The following is a 24,939-nucleotide window of genomic DNA, read 5'->3' on the forward strand; positions in this document are numbered from 1 at the left end:
GGATGCAGGGGAAAGTTCAATAGACTTTCGTGGAAAGATCTTTTTAAGATCTGTATACACAGGGAGCGTTAAACGAAGTGATCCAGTTTGATCCATCATGATGGTCTTTCAAAATGTACGCGCAACAGCATACATTAACTGTCTGTAACTATGGTTTAACCCTTTTTAAAAAAAAAAAGAAAGTAAAAACATAGTTACACAATGTCCACTGGAACAATCGTTCATCTGTCTTTTTAACAGATTAAATCTTGCCATAGGTGTGGACCTTTCGATCCGAACTCAAGTGATTACATTATCTTGCTTATGTTTCCTTATCAGTCACAATTAGTAAATCTTCCTAGCAGTGCTTCAGCTGCACACAGGCTAAAGTGTACATAGAAGACACATGCTCAGTCACTAGGTACATTATAATACATAGATACAGCAGCTATGCAGTAAATTACAATGGCAGCTTTCAGAACAGATAAACTGGAAGCAGGAAATTTCAGCGCCTGTAGCTAATGGACGATTTGGGCACCCCATAGGCATTAATGCAAACATTGGCTTTTGGGCTCCCAAAGCAGAAATGCCGATGTCCAATAAATAGCGGGCGCCAGGCCATTCTAATTGACATTTTTAATTTTTGAAAATTAGAACGTTAAACTTATTTGTATTTACAAATTTTTCATTTTTGAAACTGAGCATTTTGAAATTTTTTTATTATAAGATTAGGAAAAGGGGGGGGGGGGGGATTAAGGTTAGGTGTCAGGGAAGGGGGGGGTTAGGGTTAGGCATCAGGTTGGGGGCTTTTAGGGTTAGGCAACAGGAAGGGCAGTTTTAGGGCCCATTTCCACTATCGCGAATTCGCATGCGTTTTTCGCATGCAAATTCGCATAGCAATACAAGTGAATGGGACTGTTTCCACCTCTCAGGATTCCTTTGCGTTTTTCTGTGCAGAAAAAATTCGCATGGCAGAGCCATCAGAATTCGCATACCGCTATGCGAATCGCATACAATGTATTTAATAGGAAATTCGCATGAGGTTTGAGTATGCGAATTTTCATGTGAATTCACAAAGAAACAATGGAAAAGCACACCTGCACTGCCAAGGTTAAATTCACATGCATCGCCATCCATGCGAATTTGCATAAAAATTTGCATGGACACGCATGCGAAATTCGCATACGTATGCGAATTTGTACCGCGGCGATTCGCATCGCACAAGCCTCAGGGTTATGCGTCAGGAAGGGGGCTTCTAAGGTTAGGTGTCAGGAAGAGGAGTTCTAAGCTTAGGCTTCAGGAATGGGGGTTTTAAGGTTAGGCGTCAGGAAGGTGGTTTCAGAGTTAGGTATCAGGAAGGGGGTTTTACGGTTAGGTGTCAGGAAGTGGTGTTTAAAGGTTAGGTGTCGGGGCGGGGAGGGTTCTGCATGAGAGTAGGGTTAGGTGTAGTTGTAGTGGTATATCGGTAGCATTTACCAATATTTTACTATCGTCATTACCACTGTAAATATTTTTCGTTGGTGCCCAATTCACAATGGTATTTATCGTTTTCCTCACACCTCTCTTTCATGCTGTGATAAACTATACTTTGGGAATTCGTAAATGGACAATATTCTTGCACACAAAAATATAACTGTATGGGTGATAAAAAGAAGAAAACACATTCCTATTTAATGCTATGTCAGAGTTTAATCCCGCTCTAAATTAATTTATATTCATGTATTTTTATATTACTGTTCCGTCGAACCAGTTATAACTCTCGGTTCATAGACCAGTTATAATAATTATCTGCATCTAAATGCCGAGTTAAGGCACGCGGTAAGGCTTCCTGCGCGTGCTCTGCTGAGGTCACCGTTATTGTTTTAGAGGACACCGATAAATTCAGGTACGTAGGCGTAATGACTAATGACATGGTTGGAATGGTTAACATAGGCTGCCGTATTGCTGGAACTGGGGCTTGTTTTTCAGGTTAATGAGAGTTCTGGGTAAATGAGATTCCATGTTATGCCTTGGGATTAGCGTTATAATGGAGGTAGCTGAGTAAACATATGAAGATTAGCCTGGTATTTAGCACTATAGGCCCCATTAATGCGGAGGGAGCATGCTAATACCTCACAGTGTATGGAGCCAAGAGGCACCTAACCATGGAGAAACCTTCATACACACATGCCTATATGGCTTCCACTACAGACCGCAATGCAAGGCTTTGTGCACCGCCACTGACAGATAGACGTGGTGGCCTTACGGAAGATCTGAGTAGCCTCTAGAACATCCAGTGGTTTCTCACTACTTAGGGGGGAACACACTTGGAGGGCTGTGATTCCTGGATCTACGTTGGCTTTTGGGATCAAATTTTCCTCATACATTTTGCCACATTCTGAATTTTTTTTTTTGGCAACATATAGTGTAATTGCAAATGTCGTGCGGGGAAAATGCGGGAAAATAAACCGATATAAAAACACGCAAAAATCGCAAATGTAAAATGCGAATGAACTGGCACGACGATCGTTTCCCAAGCGAGGCTATTGACTTCAATATTCAATAGCCTTCCTGATGCCTAACCCTAAAACCCCCCTTCCTGATGCCTAACCCTAATACCCCATGACTGACCCTAAACCCCCTTTCTTGACGCCTAAACTTCAAACTCCCCTTCCTGATGCCTAACCTTTACCACCTCCCATGTTCCTAACCCTGCCACAAATAATGTAAACACAAAAAACAACACAATACATTTTTTTGGTTTTTAGAACAACACATTTTTTTTCATGGAAAGAGACACAATTTCCCCAACAGAGTGGTGGAGATGGCATCACTCCCCGATAAAAGATAAGGAGGATAACGTAGATGACTTTCAAATCTTCCTCTAAAGTTTCCCACCTCTAATACAATCCTCCCTTTAATATCTGATTGAAGGGCGGACCATTGAGAATTCATTACCCCAGCCGAGGAAGCCTCCACCAGCCCACCTTATTTATTACACATGGTCTTTGTTAAATACCTTCTGCAGGCCTCTTGCTTTCAATCACAGCGCCGTGTGCAGCCTTGCCGCACCAGGACCATCCATGCAAATATGTTAAATGTGCACAGGCCTGTCAGAAAATACATTAGCAGGGTTGATGGAGCAAGTCTGTAGCATTAAATCAGGGCCGGGCGCCTTTGCAGGCAAAGATTCAGTATCTACATTGAAGAACGTACTAATTGATTAGCAATAAATTAAGGCAGCGTAGTGTGTAAATCACGGGCCTGGCTGCGGGGGATATGGACATTTCCAATGTGCTGAGTGTTATTTATTGCGCATGATAGTGAGATGTCAGCGGCTGTAATTTCATGTCAGGCCGGGGTAAGCTAAGCGTGGGTTGTGGTCACTGAAATACCGTCGCTTCTTCTTGAAACTGTATTCTGTCCCATTAATATCTTTTTTCTTAAAGCGGAACACTTGGGGAATGTAGAAGCTCACACCAGTGGAAAGCATCCATGTTTAATGTGACGGAACACTGAATCACCTTACTATGCATGCACAGAGCCAGCAGCAAGGCCGGATTAATGCTTTTGCAGCTTATATTACAAATTCCATTTGCATCTTCTTCTTCCATATGCAGCAATCGCTCTTCAATGTCCAGCCGCCCCTTGGCCAGCTGCCGCCCAAGTCCCAGGCCTTGGTGACCTTTACAGAAATTCAGCCTTGGCTGCAGCCAATGGGCTGGTTCTTATGGGCAATTGCCGATGACGCGTTTAGCTGAAGCTAAATGCTTTTCTGCAACTGAGCAGAAAAGCATTTGGCATTGTTTCATGTTGGTACGTTGTCACATTTACTCATATCACAGCCGTTTTCACGTGCATTTTCGTGCTTGAGCGAGATTGCGAATTACCCAGCGCAATCTCGAATTATTGCACACAAAATGTACGCTAAACCATTATAGTTTTCTCACAGAAGTTCACGATTGCGCGTGAAAATTCTCGATTGCATGCGATAATTCGCGATTGCGCAAACGCGAAAATGCACGCGAAAACGGCAGTGATATGAGTTATCACGGTTTAGTGAATCAAGCCCTTTGAGTCCCTAGGAGGACACCGAAATTTCAGTTGACCCCAACGTTTGCGCAATCTCAGACAAACAATGGTAAACAGATTGAGATGAACACTCCCATTGATCTCAATGCAGGACACAGATTCAAATGGCCACCAGTAGTCACCCGTGTTAACCAGCCCTTATGGATGTTATTATTATAATAAGGTTCATTATTATTAGGTTAATTAGAGATGCATTTTAGGTTCAAATTGCAAAAGGACAATCATAGGACAGAGTAAAAGGTACACCTAGTGGCTGGATAATGTATTGGTTGAGGGCACAGCCTTTGACATGAGAGACCAGGGTTTGAATCCTGGCTAGGGTCAGTACCTATTCAGTAAGTAGTTCAAGGCAAGACTTCCTAACACTGCAGGGTGGCCTCTTGAGCGTGTCCCAGTGACTGCAGCTATTGAGCGCTTTGAGTCCAACAGGAGAAAAGCGCTATACAAATGTTTGGATTATTATTAGAAGTGCCCATTAATGATGCAGTTATATGGAGCTTACACGCCTCTTCACCGGCGTGTGCCTTCTCTGTCTTCCGGGTGCTCCTCCCTGTCTCAGCCAAACACTAGCGGTAACATGGCACTGTAGGCCTTATGTGACCACTAGAGGCCTCTAATGCTTGAGTTGTGACATAACACTGGTACCAGGAGAGAAGAGGCAGGGAGGAGCACCTGGCGGTGGAGAGAAGACACAAGAGGAGGTGTGCTGATGGGCAGAGGAGTGTAAGCTTCACTGTGTACACGACATCGCTTGTGCTGAAATCCCTGCCTCGTATCACTGATCTCAAGACACCCTAATCCTTGTCTCATGTCACTAAGGATGATATGAGATCAGAGTAAAAGATTCTAAGGACAGTTAGTGACATAAGGCAGGGATAAGAGTTCAGAATATTTTTTAGTTGGGGGTGCGGACCGTTTTCAGGGACAGAGTTTAGGTTGCCAAATGCATGTACCTACAGGCCTCTGAGTTGTAAATCCGGCCCTGTCTGGCTCCATCGACTGAATTGATCAATTTCAAATGGATATCAATCAGTCAGAAATCTTTTGCGTCATAGATTTCCATCAAGTTCTATTGAATTGCCCAGATATCAATGAAAAAGAAAAAATCGACCAGCGTATGCCCACCTCACCCATTCACACTTGCAATCACAAGGGCCCATTCACACTTGCAATCACAAAATTCTAGCAATTATTAACGCTAGCATTTTGAAAAGGTGATTTTTTCACGTTAATCACGTCAATTTCACTGGACATTTATGTGTTCTTTGATTAAATTCACAATTGAAATACATTGCAATCGCGTTCAAAAAACACAAAAAAATGCTGCAAGTAGCGCGTTTTGCATTTAGCGCTGAATGCAAATCGCCGGCGATCACAGCAGTGAGATCAATGCCACATAGTTAACATTGCGATTCTGCGATTTAGTGGTGAACTCCCGCAAATCACCTAAGTGTGAATGGGCCCTAAAACCGCTTTTTATTTATTTTATTTATTTATTGTATTTATAAAGCGCCAACATATTACGTAGTGCTTTTTGTAAATGAGCCCCACAGAATCCTGTGGCATATGATCATAATAAAAAAACACGCTGCGTAATACACCACAAGCGATGAAAAAGAAATCAAAAATTACTTTCAGGTGAATTATCAACAACAAAGCCTATGACGCGCTTGTTGAAAACCATGATATCTTCAGTTAAAAATTATCTTTACTCTGAATACTGATGTGGAAAATGATTACGTTTCTCAGGAGGTATTAAAGAAAATGCAGCCAAAAAAAGGCAGAAAGCGTCGTTCACGCTTCCCTTAACAGGAATAGCATTTATTTTATGCTTTTCATCTCCTCGCTGACCCTCTGCACTCCGATTCATCAGAATCTGCAGTGACGGCGGGCTATCAGCCCCAGTAGACACTGTTATTTCCTCCTGCTTTTTCGCCACTGTAAATATATACACAAGCCTTGCTGAATACATAGCGTGGCCTGCCATCGACTGCAGTGTAATTTTACGGTACAGATATCCAAGAAATGGTATTACACGGGGTAGTACCAGGCAGCTTCCTGCGGCAGGACTCTCTTTCTCTCTCTCTCTTTCTACGCACCGTACTGAAGAAGTAACCGTGACCTTCTCAAGGTCAAAGATGTCTAGAGCCACTCCAAGAAAATGGATGTCTGTGTCTGCTCCGCCTCCTACCTCTGCTCACGGTTTTGACACAACCTTGAATTGCACAAATCACGGTGTAATTGAAAGGCAGTGACAAAGGCAGATAATGCTGTTTCTTTTTGCTTTTGTGAACCAGGAAGGCAATCAGTGTAGCACAATCACAAACTAAACCTGGAATAATCAAGGGAAAAAAACAACAACATTGGCTACCTCAGGGAAACTTGACTTGTATACAAAAATTGCTTGTGTTCGTATTATTTAAACCGGTTTTCAAGGATGAAGCATAAATATGTCTTTTCGGTCGTATTTCTGCAGTCACAGTTAAAATACGGATCTGGTTGTCCTCATTTAGCAGTAAATAACCCCCAAAAGGCTCTACACATGATGCTTTGCATACACTGATGAATTGAAATAGTCCTTTGCTGAAGAAGTAAGGCTTTTCTCTTTCCTGTCTACTCCTTTCTGGCTACCACTGCTGATCAGTCAGAGGAGTGAATGGGCGTGGTGCAGGAGAAGCTACTGGGTGGTGTTTAGCTGTCCCATATATAGTTAAGCGATGCTTATTATATTTTCCCATAATTCAAGGAAATGGTTACTGAACCAAGTTAATATAGAAAGTAAGAATCTGGATATCAGTTACTCTGGGTATATCGGGACTACTTGGGTAATACAGCCTTTATTGCTTCTGAGTGGTGGAAGATTTTGGGTGGCATCATTGCACCATCATTGCACAAAGGTATACAGTATTATCATTTATTGCTACAATAACAAAACTTGCCTGGCAAACATCTTAAAGGTTTGCCACAGGGTCCAGTAGTAGCTTTTGATGCTTACCTAAGCTTTTGTTTGGTTTGTGGGCTATTTGGCTCAGCAAGTTACAATGTTCTGGATTTGGAAGGTCACAAAACTCCATTGATGCCAATGATGAAAAATTTTGGTGGTTTGGTCTAATCTTTGGTGTCCTTTACTGGTATCATTCAGGGTCATTTATGGGGCAGCCAACATTGGCTATCCCATAATACATGTCCCATAATTCTTAGCAATGTATGTCAACACTTTAATATATATATATATATATATATATATATATATATATATATATATATATATATATATATATTATTAGTGGTTGACTCTACTGATATTGAAACTGGACTTGAATTACACATAGGAGACAAGCTTGTTAAAATTCAAGTGCGTGAATTTAAACAAGCTTGTCTCCTATGTGTAATTCAAGTCCAGTTTCAGGACGTTTTGCAAAACAGTTGGCCAGGTTTGGATGTCCAATTGGTAACTGCTATGCAGTCTTGTGTTACCAATTATGATTACAACTCATCTGCTGTTACTAGTACTCTAGCATGCCAGCCAATAACTTTTCCGGATTTTTCATTGAAAGCCTTGTTAGTACTTTCACAGCTATAGCGGTGGACCACCAATTTACTACAACTTTTAAAGACTGGTGCTGTAAATGTCCGGAGATTGCATTTATTTCTCATGTAACCTCTGCTACTGAACACTTTTCAGCAGGAAAGAAAACCCAAAGGAATTAGTGTCTGACAATGGACCACGGTTTGTTTCATCTAAATCTGAATCACTCCTGAAAGAAAGATATATTGTGCATAGGAGATCCACAGGGTATTTAGCCGCCAGAAGCATAGGGAGAGACTGGGGGATTCAGCAGGAACCTCAAAGAAACACTGCACATGGCAACTATTATTTAAAAATCTTGGAAAGCATTTATTATAGAGTTCTTGCATACCCACATGCAAGTTTTACATCACTAGTAGCTGAACTGGAATGTGCACTAATGTTATGGTACAGATAAACATCTTCCACAAAAATTAGACCCCCACCTGAACCATCTCTTGCTATGGTTGTTAAAGAACCAGTGATGGGCTCATGAGTAGTCACGAGGCCCTAAGGACTCTAATTTGTGATTTAAATGAGGCTTAAAGTGAATAGTTACCGATAAAAAAAAAGTCAGATACTCACCTAAGGAGAGGGAAGGCTCGGTCCTAATAAGCCTTCCCTCTCCTCTCCCGGTGGATCCTCCGTTCAAATCCCCCGCCGCGGGGGACTTCGGAAGTCTTCGGGAGCACTCGGGCTCCCGAAGACGGGCCGCTCCTTACTGCGCACGCGCGAGTGTGTCGTAGGCCCACGCGAGTGCGTCATAGTGGGCACTCGCGCATGCGCATTATGGAGCGGCCCGTCTTCGGGAGACCAAGTGCTCCCAAAGACATCTGAAGCGGCAGTATTTGACCAAACTGGTTGAACACTGCAACGGGGGATCGTGAGCGGGACCGGGCACCGGGAGAGGAGAGGGAAGTCTCATTAGGACCGAGCCTTCCCTCTCCTTAGGGGAGTATCTGACTTTTCTTTTTTTTAAATCGGTACACATTGGCTTTAAAGTGGATCCGAGGTGAACTTTTACTCATTGCAGAATTGTGTTGCTTTCCTATTGTTTATAAAGCATTCCTCAAGCCAAATACTTTTTTGTTTTTGCTTTAATACTCTAATTCCCTATAAACTAAATAAACCACACCCACAGGTTTTCAGAGAGCCTTGGCAGTAGCAAGGGCTCATGGGAGCTCAGTCTGGGCAGGAGGAGGAGGAGGTGTTACTAGCCATTGATTTCAGAGGCAGAGGGGAGGAGGGGGATTAGTTTTTTTTCACAGGCTTAGTGATCAAGATACAGATAAGCCTGCCTCTGTGTAATGTTTACAAACAACATGGCTGCTGTCATTGTATCACAGGAAGAAATAATCATTTTCTATTAAAGCTGTTTGCAGCTATATTTGCTGTGTAAACTATCTAAACTTTAGATAAGATATATAGACAAGTTACTTGTTATAGTTCGTTTTTCATCTGGGATCCGCTTTAATTGCCTCAGATGTGTGACTGGATGACAAGGGATTAGTTATCCATAAGTCCGTCGTCCTCCCTGCGCTCCAAACAGCTTGCATGCGTCATATTGGATGCGTTGCAAGCTTCACCACCGCGCACTTCCTCCTTCCGGCTTGAAGGAGGAAGTGTGCGTAGTGAGGCCGGACAGCTGAAGCAAGAGGGATATGGAGACTGTCATATTTATTTCCTTTTAAGCAATACCAGTTGCCTGGCTGATCCTCTGTCTCTAATACTTTTAGCCATAGACCCTGAACAAGCATGCAGCAGATCAGGTGTTTCTGACATTGTCAGATCTGACAAGATTAGTTGCATGCTTGTTTCTGGTGTTATCCAAACACTATTACAGCCAAATAGATCAGTGGGGCTGATATTGTTTAAATGGAAATACATTTGGCAGTCTTCATATGCTTCTCACTTCAGTTGTCCTTTAAATGCCAACAAGACGACAGTAAAGTGTGCACTGATGAGAAGCATAGCCTGAGCGAAGTACCCTTTCACAGGGCTGCCATCAGAAATTTCTGAGCCCCATACTCGTCGTCAAACCTACAGCGCCCCCCTGCCAACCCAAATTTCAATCTGCTGAAAAAAAAAAACTTTGTTGAACGGACAAAACTAAAAAATGGCAGTGTTTCATGCGGAATATACCACCAAGCATTAGTAGGCAGAGTACCCCGTCATTGGACTGCAGCCCAACCCGACAGTGATCCCTATGCCATGCTTCTAACTCCTTATAATTTTCCCCGGTGCTCTAACACCCCCCCCCCCCCACCCCCGGTGATCTAGTGCTCCCCCCCCCCTTTATAATATTTAACTTTTTCTAGTAGTCTAGTGATCATTCCTCCTCCTTACAGTATTCCCTGGTGGTCTAATGCCTCCCCTCACAGTGTTCCCTGGTGGTCTCCCCTCCCCCTCTTTGGTAGCCCTCTTTGATCCATTGTTTTGAAGTTTGCTGTACAGCACTGCAGTAGCAACTTTAAAGAGACTCTGAAGCGAGAATAAATCTCGCTTCAGAGCTCATAGTTAGCAGGGGCATGTGTGCCCCTGCTAAAACGCTGCTATTCCGCGGCTAAACGGGGGTCCCTTCACCCCCAAACCCACCCCCGCAAACCTTGGTCGTAGACTTGGTCGTAAATCTTCTTTTCCTGGAGGCAGGGCTAACGGCTGCAGCCCTGCCTCTAGTCGCGTCTATCAGACGCGCATCGCCGCCTCTCCCCCGCCCCTCTCAATGAAGGAAGACTGAGAGGGGCGGGGGAGAGGCGGAGATACGCGTCTGACAGACGCGCGTGGGGCAGGGCTGCGGCGGTTAGCCCTGCCCCAATGCGGACGCGCTCCCCGCTGTATGGAGGGGATTTGGGGGTGAAGGGACCCCCGTTAAGCTGCGGGATAGCAGCGTTTTAGCAGGGGAACACATGCCCCTGCTATCTATGAGGTCTGAAGCGAGATTTATTCTCGCTTCAGACTCTCTTTAAGTTGCTGTGTGTCTTCACACAGGCAGAAGAGAAAGGGGGCATTGCCACACAATCAAGTGAAGGAGAAGCACCGTTTTGTGTACAACCAGAGGGCTTCTGTGTTGTGTCTGCTTTTTTGTAAGCCCTTGCTGACAATCTTCCTGACCTGGCTGGGGCCCAGACTTCTAGGGCCCCATACAGCAGGGCTGGTTGTGATGCCCTGAAGGCGGCACTGCACTTTCAGCCTGGATCTCTAGTTAGAAACCTGGCTTACTAAAACACATATGAACTGCGTTGTGAACACATTTGGAATGTCAGTCATCTTGCATCCATTAGGAAGGTATGTAAAGAAGTTCTATTTGAAGAAGTATATATTTCTAGCTCCTATATCAAAAACACCAGGACTGTTTCTTGAACCAGGCAAATTGGATGATCCTTTTGCATCCTGGAGGAATGCTAAAGTTGGCAGCAGAGCATGAAATACATACCTTCTCCCTGTGCCGGCTTGCAGCCTACCCAGTCCTTTATATAAGTCTTGCATCTCTTCTCCTCACGCCTTTGAGCATTATGGTCATGTCACATGGGTGGCAGGATGCTGTATATAACCGTGAGACAGGAGGCACTGGTCAGGAGTCAGGACTAGCACTGCAGGAAGATGGAAAAAAGTAATATAAATACTCTGCTGGCAACTGTCCAAGTTTGTGAAAGGGAATAGTATGGGGCACTATGGGAGAATTACTGCGGTGGAGCACTGTCAGGAGGGGGTTACTACATGAGGTGGATGTTGCTTGCTTAATTATGACATTTGGAGAGGAATATTGAATATATTCTTTGGAGAACATTATGCTGCCTAATTATGTTATTTGGGGGACATTCCTCCATAATTACAGCCATTTGTAGTTCTCGTTGTCTTACTATGTTATTTGGAAAACATGTCTGCCTAACTATGTTATGGGGGGGGGGGGGGTGGCTACTTAATTGTTTTGAATTAAGTTGCCTATTCATGTTATTTAGGGGCACATGGCTGCTTAATTATGCTATTTAGATTGCTGCCCATTGCTTCTTTCTTTTTGTTTTGTCTTTGATAATATCTCTGTGTTGTTGGGAATGTTGGCATGGCACTGATATCTGCCTTTTATTGGTAATAACTGCCCATTCATTGCCACATTCAAGGCCACCATCGTTGGCCTTGTAACAAAGAAACATGAGCAAACTTACCACCAGCAGGTTGACAGGATATGCCATTGATATAGGGAGAACAGGCTGGTTCTCAACACATCCAAAACAAGAGGCATACTGTCACCCCACCTCCTATCTACATCGACAGCACTGAGGTTGAAAGAGCTCCCTGCGTTCGCTAGGGATGCAAATTCAGATTCCGTGGAATTTAAATTTCCGCATCTCCGATCGGGAAATTGGTAATCGTAATACAGTAATCAGAACGCCATCGAAAATCCAAGATATGATAATTGGTAATTTTAGACCAATCACAGCATTCAGGATGACTAAGCCAATCAGATAAACAGATCGAACATTTGGAAACTCAGAATGATTTTGGAGAAAAACCGAACCGTCAATACCTCATGGCGATACCGCTTCTGATCGGATTTCTGATCATTTTCCAATTCCCATGAGAATTCTGCACTGCAGCATACCAAATAGCTTTTAAGTTCAACCATTAAACTGCGGAAATGAGATCAAAATCGGAAGAGGTATTGGTATCGGATTTGAGTTAGAATCGGTATTACAATGCAGTTATTGGATTTTCGATGGAATCGGAAATCAGCATTTCCGACCATTCAGAGCATTCGCCTCCAAGACACAACAATCTCCAATGACCTGAGCTGGGAGACAAACCAAGGGGAAAGATCAGCAAAGACAAACTAAAGAAGTTTGGTATGACCCAGGAGCTTCTACACCACCACTGTTGATGTTGTCCTCTGTTTGTCCATCCTGTTTTCTTTGTAACTTGGGCTTTGTCTTTTTGGCGGTGCCCAAATTACCCTCTGAGCATCGCTATAGCCATAATTCCCATTACAGCCTGTGCTGGTGCCCAAATGTCCATCGCTCTTTTTGCCTGTCTCACTCAGAAAACCCGGTGTTAAGGTTGGTATGTGGCTGTGTTGCTGTAAAGACTTAGCAATAGCAACACTACATAAGAAAGGTGCAGAACCTTTAGGTGTTGCCTTAGCAAGCTCACATGATGCTGGTGGCTGCCAGGGAGTCAATATTATGCTTTATTTCCGCTGAACGTTACTGGTCTCCATTATTGCTTTATTGTCGCATTGAGAGATACTTGTTGTCTGGATAATGTAAGTGGACAGATTGTTGTCACTCTTTTACGGTTTGCTTGAGGTGATGCTCTGTGTTCCGTGTAAACTTAATAAAGTTATAACCAAGCATCTAACAATGTAGGTCATCATTTATTGTCACCCGCTTCCTAGGAAGGGTCCATTATAGGAGATTTATGAGGACTGATTGCAGAACACATGCCGTGAAAGAGATCTACACAGGAGGGGGAACATCCAGGTTGTACAATATATTAGAATCAACGAGCCCTGAGATGCATACTTTAAGCCCTTTGAGTGGCAAGAGTGTGCATCAGTCTAAACAATCTGAATATCTGCAGTAGTTGAGAATAGAATGGTCAATGGGATGCAAATTGAAGCAGGATTATGCAAATTTTGAATGCAAATCTATGCAGCTTAAAAATCGTCCAATCGAATTCTGTCAAGTTAGAATTTGGTTGCTCCAGTAACACAAAATGCAAGTGATTTGCAAATCACAATAGTAGGCATTTTAAAATAGAAATTGTGGAACACTATTTCCATTGATGCATTTCAATTTGGTTAGAAACGCAATTGTATTCTTGCATGATTCCTTTGCAATTAACGCTTGCGCTAGACCTGATTCTTGGAGTCGCTAGTGAAAATTGCGCAAACTAAGCTGTCAACCACCCCAAGGTGCCACCCACGCTTACTGCACCACCCACATTAAATTGCCTCTCACAGGTGAGTCCGACAGCTGCACATTACAACCGCCGTACTTGGCCACCACCCACAACTGCGATGTCAGGGCTGGATTTGTACTTTTCAGCACCAAAGGCCCACTGTCACCAATCACCCCGCCTCCTCCAACAGCATTCTGTCCAATGCCCGGACTAGTGATCATTAGTTTGAAAGGGCTCGACAAGGAAGCAGTGCATGTTCTGTCTACTAACACTCCCTGTAATATCGCAGATATCCCTCCCAGATGTGCACAGCAGACGATGGTGTCCTGGACGTGCATACTTGAGAAATGACTCTCATGTATGAGCAGTATTTGTCAGATATGCATACCCATAAGACTCCCAGCTTCGCCTGCTGTGCACATCTGGGCAGGAGCGCAAAATTACAGGGAGCACAGGTGGACAGAGCTTGCACTGGCCGCTTCTTTGTCCTATGTTTGACTGGCTGCAGTTGGAGCCACAAACAGGGGGCAGGGCAGTACAGAAGCTGAAGAGAGAAGCCCATCGAAAACATAGAACAGGTAAGTTGAAGGATCCCATACTGCATACACTAGTGACAAGCATAGTGACAATTTAGCACTTAGAGACACACCTCAAAAAGGGGCAGGAAAGAGTTAAACTTTAGCACACAGATGGCTGCAGCTATAAATTACCCTAGGGGAAAAAAGCCAGCCATAAATTTAGAGGAAGATAAGGGGTAGAGGATGAATGCAGGGCTCAAGTCATTAACAGTGGCTGACAAGCGATAATCTGTCTGACAGCGGGAGGTTGATATTTCCATACTGTGAATGTGTGCATGAAAACTCACTAAACTCAGGAGTTATGCTTTCTACTGTACAAAACTGCCCTGGCACTAATCACACCAGCTTGTATGTCCCTCTCGTCATCATACAGAGGAAGAGATCCTGAGGAGACAGCAGATGAAGCAGGGGACACACCAGGAAGTCAGGGATATGCAGAGAACTCTGGAATTCAGGCTGCAACCAGGGTGCGCAGATCAAAGCAGGGCGGCTGCAGGTCTTTTTACCGCACAAGGCCATGGCCTTTGTTGCCTCCCCCCTCCGGCCTTGTGCACCATCCACACTAAGCTCCCGCCCACTGGTCCCGTGCATACTTACCTCCTTTGGTTAGTATACAGAATAATCACAGATGCACTGACATAAATGGAGGCTTTTCTCAGACGAATGTCTGAAAGGCGGAAAAACACAGCCTTTTAGCTCTAGAAAAACAAGACCACACTGCAATATTTGTACATATGAACTAACCGCGTCAGTGAATCATCTTTTGTCCGTTCCATAGTGTCTGACTGGCTCTATTCTACCAGAAAATTGCTCTATACTTCCGTTCACACCTCACACCATGCTTCAGAAGGACCGGGGATGTCAAACGGGTACGACACAGCTGGAAAAAGCACTCAAGAAGACTATATAATCTGCACAGCACAAGCAAAATATTATATACAGTCTACACAGAACGCCATACACTAATCCCTCACTAGGTACTTCCCTACGCCGTCAAAGACTCAATCGTTAGGAGGTAATGGACCCGCTATTTCATCGGCGAGCTGAGATGTATAAAACGTATTTGTTCGGAATAAGATATCTTTCAGTATAATACCCCCCTTTTTTTTTTTTACAGGCCGGCGCATTCAGGAAAAAGCAGATTCTAGAGTGCCAGCAAAAGCCAATTCTTCCTCTTAAAAGCAGGACTATTTCACTGCAGCAATTACTTTTGGATGAAAAGCAGAATATATTGCATTTGATATTGAATACCTAAAAATCAATGTCCGCTGCCAGGCACCACAGCCCCTAATCGCTCAGCTATTACCAGAAAACAACAAACATATTTACAAAGCAAAGTGGAATTCGAGATCGATGTGGGGAAGTCATCCTGTATTTACATACTGGTTGTTAGCGTGGGTGTGCGGGGGCCCCCCGACTCTGTAGCCAGGGATTATGTGACTGCGGGAAGGAGGGAGACTTAAATGCTAGTTTTCAATTACTAATGCAGGGATAATTTAATATACGCCGCCTGCAATAAAAGGCCAGGCTGGGTTGCAGAAATATTAAAAAAATATTAATTTTTTTAGATTGCGCAGGGTATGGATTTAAATGTGCCAGTATCTCGGCGCTGGATGGTAACAGAATGAGCTATCTGTTCTGAGATTTAACCCTGATAGCTCCTCATTTCAGACGTATGCTGGGAATACACCATGCGTTTTTCCAGATAGATGGTTTGATAGATCATTTCCAACATGTCCAATCTCACGTTCGATCGTTTTACCGCTCATAGAAGTGAATGGAAAAAGATAAAATCGGTCGAGCGTAGAATCGAGCGGAAAAAATGCATCGTGTATTCCCAGCATTACAGTATATACTCGCATATAAGCCGAGGCACCCATTTTTCCTTTAGAAAAGAGGAAAAAGTGATTGACTCGTGTATAAGCACCTTCCCAGTATAGCCCTCTCCGCAGTAGCCAGATGTGCCCCCAGTATAAATCATTCCTTCTTCCCCATAGCCAGATGTGCCCCAAGGATGATACAGCTGTGTATCAAGACACCACTAGATGGCGTCATAGAAATGAGACACAGCGATTGCCACACAGGAAGAATCCCCGATCATTGCACAGCTGACACGTTGCTTGCACGCTCCACTCCACAGGCCAGGGGATGCAGGTAGTCTTGAGCAGCGCACTCTGCACACCATGTTGCAGGGGATGTGGGGCACGGGCACAGCTTAGAGCCAATAACAAAACCTGCCAGTAACAAAACCTGCTCCACCATCCGTTCTGCTCCACTGACTCGCATATAAGCCAAGGGGTAACTTTTCAGCACATTTTTTGTGTTGAAAAATGAGGCTTATACGCAAGTATATATGGTAGGCCTCTTTCAGATGGGAAGCTAAATAGCCTGCTTGTACTGCCTATGAGTGCCAGTCCATTTGGAGGCAATTAAAAGCAAACATGCAGTAACAAAAAACCCTCAAAACTTATGATATAATGAACTGTATGTGTAGTAAGGATAACAAATAGAATATTAGCAGCAAAGAAAAAAAAGAGTCTAATATTTTAATTTTCAGTTATATAGCAATTTGTTTTATAACATTACATCATTCTTTCATATTTGCAGTTTAGAAACCACACACTTTTAAGCTATAAAACAAAGTAGAAATGATCACCCTTTTTACACTTCCCTGCAGTAAATTCTTATCTCAAGTTGTCTCTCACTGTTTCTTGGCTGTTTAAAGAGACTCTGTAAAAACATTTTCAGCCTTATTTATTCTATCCTATAAGTTGCTATACATGTTCTAATATGGTCTGTCTTACTGCAGCCTTTCCTAGTTGCACAGTGGCTGTATTATCTCTGTTATAAAATCTAATCTTTTCTCTGACGGCTTTGTCGGGCTCAGGCACTCAAGCAGGTTTGTGCTACTCTGTGATAGGATAGAAGCTATACACACCCTCTCCAGGCCCCCCACAGGTTCTGTATGAATCACAGACTGAGCTCCTCTCAGCCTATTACATGCCATGTCTTTTGTTTGTAAACACTGCCTAAAACTGGCAATTACAAGCCAGGATTGCAGCAGCAGAAACAGCACAGAGGGGCCCAGGAGAACATAATGAATAGAATGGTATGCTTTGTAGTGTAAGAATGTTAGAGTACAGATTCTCTTTAAGTGCTACAGAAAACAGAACTGTATTGGACCCAGTGGGTGGAAGAGCTCAGAAATGCATAGATAACAACTGGAGTGTTTTAACTCTTCATTTACTCGAAAACAACATGAGACCTTTTTCTTTGCTACTAATGTTCTATTTCTTAGCCGTATTACACATACAAATCTTTATCCCATCAGTTTATATTCGCTTCAGGTTTGCTTTAAATGCAGCCGAATGGCAATGGTTGTCCTCCATGGGAATATGCTGCGACAGGTTGTGGTGCGATCGCACTAAGATGTGACTCTGTTGATTGGGGAGGGGGGGGGGGGGGGGGGAATCCACAGAGGTAGTTAAAGTGGATTCAAGATGAAAAACTAACTATAACAAGTAACTTGTCTATATATCTTATCTAAAGTTTATAGCATATCTAGCTGCAAACAGCTTCAAAAGTGTATAATTATTTATTCCTGTGATACAATGAGGGCAGCCATGTTCTGTTTGTCACATTGTCACAGGCTGAGGGCTGGAGATGCTATTAGCTTGCCTGTGTGTAAATTCAGTCCCCTCTCCTCCTCCCTCCTCCCCTCTGCCTCTGAAATCTCTGGCTACTAGTAACCTCTTCCTCCTCCTGCCCAGACTGAGCTCCCATAAGCCCTTGCTACAGTGTGTTTTTTTGCAAAACATATACTGTTGGTGGGCCTTGAGGACAGGGTTGGGGAACTCTGCGCTAGAGGGGTGTCAGACAGTGAGATTACATAATCAAGCTGGGAACAATGGGGGGGGGGGGGTGCCAGAGGCTTACAATCTAAAGGGTGGGGATAGAGACAATAGTTGTGTCTGTTGAGAGGGTGCCCAGCAGAACATATTATAGTACCAATGTATTATGATAGAGAATTGAAGGCTCACCCCGCGACTTGAACTACAATCTAGAAAAACTTCTGCTTGATCCAGTGACCACCAGAGACTACCACTGAGGGGCTGTAATGAGCTCTGCTGCTGACCTAATGCTGCTCTAATTCCAATGACAGTCAATGGCGGAATGTGGACCTAAGATAACAAGCAGTCACTAATTAGTGCAGGCCTAAGTCCAGCACTGTGATGACAGCCAACACTTGTGTGTGTTCATGATAACGGTGTCTATTGATCGCAGGATCTCATGCTGGGGTGGAAATCCCTACAGGTGTCTGGAAATGCGCTATCAGAAGTCACAATAACACCAGGAACCTGCGCGTTGATAACTATCATAATTGGAGCGCGGGCTAAAGAGAAATGGATCTGTCACTTATACAGTAACCTTACTTAGAGGGAAATATTGCAGCACCAGATACTGAGTTTGACCCTTTGTAAATAGGCACAGCCGATGCAAGGTGAGACCCGGAGAGCCTTCATTAAACTCCTCTCAAACAATTTCTGCCTTTCAGATCATAACTTTAGAACATAAATACAGGGGCGTAACCAGGGGCATAGCAATAGCAGCCATAGCAACTGCTATGGGGCCCAGGTGGTACTTGATGTGTTCACTTTGCTCCGTCATCCTCTGACTTTGTCTCAGTGGCTAGAGACTATACACAGTGTACATTGCATGGGAATGTAAATTATCCTGTCAACAAAATTTGGGGATGCAATTAAAAGGGAAATAAAAACTCGAGATGCTAGCATAATATAGCCCCTGTTTAACTCTCTAGTAAGGCCACATCTGGAATATGGAATTCAGTTCTGGGCACCACATTACAAAAAAGATATTGCAGTTTTAGAGCAGGTGCAGAGACGAGCAACAAAATTGATACGTGGGATGGAAGGTCTCGCTTACCAAGAAAGGTTAGATAAACTGGGTTTATTTAGTCTAGAGAAAAGACGCCTTAGAGGGGATCTAATTAAATGTATTAATACATCAGAGGGCAATATAATAGCTTGGCGGATGAACTTTTTGTCCCTAGGCCTTCTCAGAGGACATGATCTGCGCATGGAGGAAAAACGTTTTAGCCATTTATTTAGGAAAGGGTTCTTTACAGTAAGAGTGATTAAGATGTGGAATGCATTGCCACAGGAAGTCGTTATGGCAAACTCTATACCTGCATTTAAAGGGGGCTTAGATGCTTTCCTTGCGTTGAAAGACATCCATGGCTACAATTACTAGGTAATGCCCAATGATGTTGATCCAGGGATGTTATCTGATTGCCATCTGGAGTTGGGAAGGATTTTTTTCCCTTTTGGGGCTAATTGGACCATGCCTTGTAAGGGTTTTTTTGCCTTCCTCTGGATCAACAGGGATATGTGAGGGAGCAGGCTGGTGTTGTACTTTTGTTCTCTGGTTGAACTCGATGGACGTATGTCTTCTTTCAACCAAAATAACTACGTAACTCATATTCAGAGGGTAGGTGCCAGGAGCAAACCCAGGATTTTCAAAGGGGGGGGGAGGGATTCCTGAATGGTCTCCCTCAGCCACACACAATACAGTAAAATAATATGGGAAGACATCATGCTGGGTACACATAATGCAATTTCCAGTCCGATTGACAGGATCTGACAATTTCCTAAATGTTCGACCTGCTCCCGATCGACAACGGGATCGATCAGGAGCAGTTTGGATACAGATAATAATGAAGACAACCAACATTGCTAATTAAGGGGAAAGTAAAGTATTCAGCAGGGCACAGGGCTCTGCTCATACCTGTTAGGTTCCCCAGAGCTGCTCCATGCTTTGTACACATGCTGCTGCTCCATGCTCTGTACACATGCTGCTGCTCCATGCTCTGTACACATGCTGCTGCTCCATGCTCTGTACACTCGCTGCCGCTCCATGCTCTGTACACATGCTGCCGCTCCATGCTCTGTACACTCGCTGCCGCTCCATGCTCTGTACACACGTTGCTGCTCCATGCTCTGTACACACCCTGCTGCTGCTCCATGCTCTGTACACATGCTGCTGCTCCATGCTCTGTACACATGCTGCTGCTCCATGCTCTGTACACTCGCTGCCGCTCCATGCTCTGTACACATGCTGCTGCTCCATGCTCTGTACACTCGCTGCCGCTCCATGCTCTGTACACACGTTGCCGCTCCATGCTCTGTACACACCCTGCTGCTTCTCCATGCTCTGTACACACGCTGCTGCTCCATGCTCTGTACACACGCTGCCGCTCCATGCTCTGTACACACGCTGCCGCTCCATGCTCTGTACACACGCTGCCGCTCCATGCTCTGTACACACACTGCTGATCCATGCTCTGTACACACCCTGCCGCTCCATGCTCTGTACACACGCTGCTGCTTCATGCTCTGTACACACGCTGCTGCTTCATGCTCTGTACACACCCTGCTGCTCCATGCTCTGTACACTCGCTGCCGCTCCATGCTCTGTACACACCCTGCCGCTCCATGCTCTGTACACACCCTGCCGCTCCATGCTCTGTACACACGCTGCCGCTCCATGCTCTGTACACACCCTGCCTCTCCATGCTCTGTTAACACGCTGCCGCTCCATGCTCTGTACACACGCTGCCGCTCCATGCTCTGTACACACGCTGCTGCTTCATGCTCTGTACACACCCTGCTGCTCCATGCTCTGTACACACGCTGCTGCTTCATGCTCTGTACACACCCTGCTGCTCCATGCTCTGTACACTCGCTGCCGCTCCATGCTCTGTACACACCCTGCCGCTCCATGCTCTGTACACACCCTGCCGCTCCATGCTCTGTACACACGCTGCCGCTCCATGCTCTGTACACACCCTGCCTCTCCATGCTCTGTACACACGCTGCCGCTCCATGCTCTGTACACACGCTGCCGCTCCATGCTCTGTACACACGCTGCCGCTCCATGCTCTGTACACACGCTGCCGCTCCATGCTCTGTACACACGCTGCCGCTCCATGTTCTGTACACACGCTGCCGCTCCATGCTCTGTACACACGCTGCCGCTCCATGCTCTGTACACACGCTGCCTCTCCATGCTCTGTACACACGCTGCCGCTCCATGCTCTGTACACATGCTGCTTCTCCATCCAAAGTCAACTGTAGCAGGGAAAGAAAGGGGGTGGGGCTGTGAGCTGCAGGATGCCTGCATATATTCTGGTGTCTCAACCTGTGCCTGTCCCCAGACACTGCACAGGCCCTGGTCTGAGGGGGGATTCTGGGCAGCTGTAATCCCCCCTGTGTTTACCTATGGGTGCAGGTGACATTGTTCAAGAGATCTAATGGCCCTATCAAAATTTTGCTGTGAAGCCCTATAGTCTCTAGCTATTCCACTGGGCGTAATCTTAAGTCATGGGGCCCCCCAGCAAAGCTGTGATGCCCTTACACACATGTTCACACCCTTTCCCTTGCCTACCTCTGGTGACCCTCACAGCCTGGGAACCCATTTTGCAAGGGCCAAGGTGTGGACATCACACTCTTCACATCCATAACAGGTGTAGCCACAAAAACTACAGCTGGAACTGACAAGGATGGACAGAGGCACAGCAGTTGAGACTATATATCACCCAAGCCATGCTGGACACCATGTACTCTGCACCTGGAGACGGCCCATGGAGAGGGAGGGGGAGTGACATTGCCCCCCCCACACACACACCACCACCACCACCACGTCATTGAGCAAATTCTGCTGTTAGCTGAGACAAGGTGAAGCTAATTGTGTCAGTGTATCGCCCCTTCTCATAGTGTACCCTGGGGCAGCTCACTCTCCCTGCCTTCCCCTAGGTACACTACAGTTTCCCTCTATTCTGATTGAAAGAGTTGGTGAGTTGCAACTCAGCCACACTCCTCTTTTATCTGCATCCTGATTGGGGGTGTTGGTGAGTGTTGACTCAGCCACACCCCTCCCTGCTCTGTATTCTGATTGGAGGGGTGGCAAGTGGCAGCCCAACCATGCTTCCCCTCCCCTTGCAGAGGGCAGCATGGCTCATAAGGGCCCTGGGAGAAGGAGGACACAGCACAGCAGCAGTCAGGCTCTTTTCTTCAAAATAAAAGTATTATACTGTGATATCTTTAACCTCTTGAAGACCGTGGTCTTAAACCCCCCTAGTGACCTTGTCATTTTTACCAAAATAGGCCACTGCAGCTTTAAGGGCTCGCTGCAGGGCCGTACAACTCAGCACACAAGTGATTCCCCTCCCCCCCTTTTCTCCCCACCAACAGAGCTTACTGTTGGTGGGGTCTGATCGCTCCAAGGATGTTTATTTTTTTAATACATTTTCCTATTTTTCTTTATATTCTTTTAATCCCCCCTCCCACCCCCCGCCAGCCAATCAGTGTAATCAGCTGTCATAGGCTTCAGCCTACAGAGCCGTGTGACACGGCTGTCCCCAGTACTGCGCTGCCTTAGATCACAGTTATAAGTTTCGTAGTCTATCAGCCTCCGAGCAGCGATCGCAGCTGGTAGACTGAAGGTGGGGCGGAGCTCTGTCACTCTCGCGGAGATGCACGCGCATCAGCGTACGTGTTCTCTTGCAATCCCCATTCCCAGCCATTCACGCCAATCGGCGTGGAGTGGTCCTGGGGCTGCCACGCTGCTCACACCAATGGGCGTGGAGTGGTCCTGGGGCTGCCGCGCTGCTCACACCAATGGGCGTGGAGTGGTCCTGGGGCTGCCGCGCTGCTCACACCAGTCGGCGTGGAGTGGTCCTGGGGCTGCTCACACCAGTCGGCGTGGAGTGGTCCTGGGGCTGCTCACACCAATCGGCGTGGAGTGGTCCTGGGGCTGCCGCGCTGGTCACACCAATGGGCGTGGAGTGGTCCTGGGGCTGCCCGCTGGTCACATCAATGGGCGTGGAGTGGTCCTGGGGCTGCCGCGCTGCTCACACCAGTCTGTGTGACGTGGTCCTGGGGCTGCAGTGCTGCTCACACCAATCGGCATGGAGTGGTCCTGGGGCTGCCGCACGTCTCACCCCAGTCGGTGCGGAGTGGTCCTGGGGCTGCAGTGCTGCTCACACCAATGGGCATGGAGTGGTCCTGGGGCTGCCGCACGTCTCACCCCAGTCGGTGCGGAGTGGTCCTGGGGCTGCCGCGCTGCTCACACCAATCGGCATGGAGTGGTCCTGGGGCTGCCGCGCTGCTCACACCAATGGGCGTGGAGTGGTCCTGGGACCGCAGTGCTGCTCACACCAATCGGCATGGAGTGGTCCTGGGGCTGCCGCGCTGCTCACACCAATGGGCGTGGAGTGGTCCTGGGGCTGCCGCGCTGGTCACACCAATGGGTGTGGAGTGGTCCTGGGGCTGCCGCGCTGCTCACACCAGTCGGTGTGGAGTGGTCCTGGGGCTGCAGTGCTGCTCACACCAATCGGCATGGAGTGGTCCTGGGGCTGCCGCACGTCTAACCCCAGTCGGTGCAGAGTGGTACTGGGGCCGCAGTGCTGCTCACACCAATCGGCATGGAGTGGTCCTGGGGCTGCCGCGCTGCTCACACCAATGTGCGTGGAGTGGTCCTGGGGCTGTCACGCTGATCACACCATGGAGCAGTCGTTAGGCAGTTTTCTACATAACTTGTATGATTAGAGAGAGGGAGACATTGGTTGAATAGAAACTTCTGGATGGGAGCATTAACACCAAGCCATAATCTGTTGCCATGGTTTCCAACTTGTCTCTCAAAAAAGTTATAGCAGCTGTAGCCTCAAATTGAAAAATAATATTTTATGTCATTCAGTCACAAAATGACTTGTAAAGTGATATGGATTTTTGTAGTGAAGCAGAACAACCCTTTCAAAGTTACTTGACACAAGCTAACAAAGAGCTCATTCACAAATAAAAAAACAAGCTGTACCCCTGTGTGCCCACGCTAGGAAAACATATCTCTGACGTTAAATTTCCATTCGCCCATCTGCGCCTCCATGCTAATACAATGGACTTCCGAATACCCCAACACAATGCCTGTAAGTACGTGCATGACTGCTGTGTCACTGCAGGACTGCATTAAGGACCCCCACATAGGTGACTATGACAACTCCCACTGCGATAAAAAAGTTTCTTATATAGCTCCCTTCCTTGTGCTCCTGTTCCTCAAGGGCACCTGAAGTGAGAGGTATATGGAAGCTGCCATGTTTATTTCCTTTTAACCATTTCAGCCCGCTGGGATTTTTCACCTTATGCATCTGAGCAATTTTCACCTCCCATTCATTCGACAATAAATTTATCACTACTAATCACAATGAATTAATCTATATCTTGTTTTTTCCGCCACCAATTAGGCTTTCTTTGGGTGATACATTTTGCTAAGAATTATTTTTTTTCTAAATGTAGTTTCATAGGAATATTAAGAAACAAAATGGAAACAATCATTATTTCCCAGTTTTCAGCCATTATAGCTTTAAAATAGTACATGCTACCATAAGTAAAACCTATGTATTTTATTTGCCCATTTGTCTCAGTTATTACACCATCTTAAATTATGCCCCTATCACAATGTACGGCGCCAATATTTTATTTGGAAATAAAGGTGCATTTTTTTCAGGTTTCCGTCCATCACTATTTACAAGCTTATAATTTTAAAAATGTTTGTAATATACCCTCTTTGCATGCATATTAAAAAATTTCAGACCATTAGGTAACTATTTATGTTTTTTTTTTATTGTAATGTTTATTTATATTAAAAATTTTATTTGGGTAATTTTCTTCTGCTCATTCATGCATCAGTATTGTCTAAATCACACTCCTGAAAGAAACAAGTGGCTAATCCCGTACCTCCCAACTTTATGAGATAAGAAAGTGGGACATTTAATCC

General features: G+C 45.4%; 1 long non-coding RNA gene across 1 annotated transcript in view; it reads right to left on the reverse strand.

Annotated features, from left to right (window-relative positions):
• Window positions 1-24,939, reverse strand: part of LOC137528178 (uncharacterized) — a 137,767-nt gene that overhangs the window by 95,468 nt on the left and 17,360 nt on the right. The window contains exon 2 of the long non-coding RNA XR_011023310.1: window positions 11,052-11,208. This is a non-coding gene — a long non-coding RNA (uncharacterized lncRNA). The remainder of the gene's footprint in view (window positions 1-11,051; window positions 11,209-24,939) is intronic.

The sequence above is a fragment of the Hyperolius riggenbachi genome, chromosome 8, assembly GCF_040937935.1.
Source record: "Hyperolius riggenbachi isolate aHypRig1 chromosome 8, aHypRig1.pri, whole genome shotgun sequence".
Lineage (NCBI taxonomy): Eukaryota > Metazoa > Chordata > Amphibia > Anura > Hyperoliidae > Hyperolius > Hyperolius riggenbachi.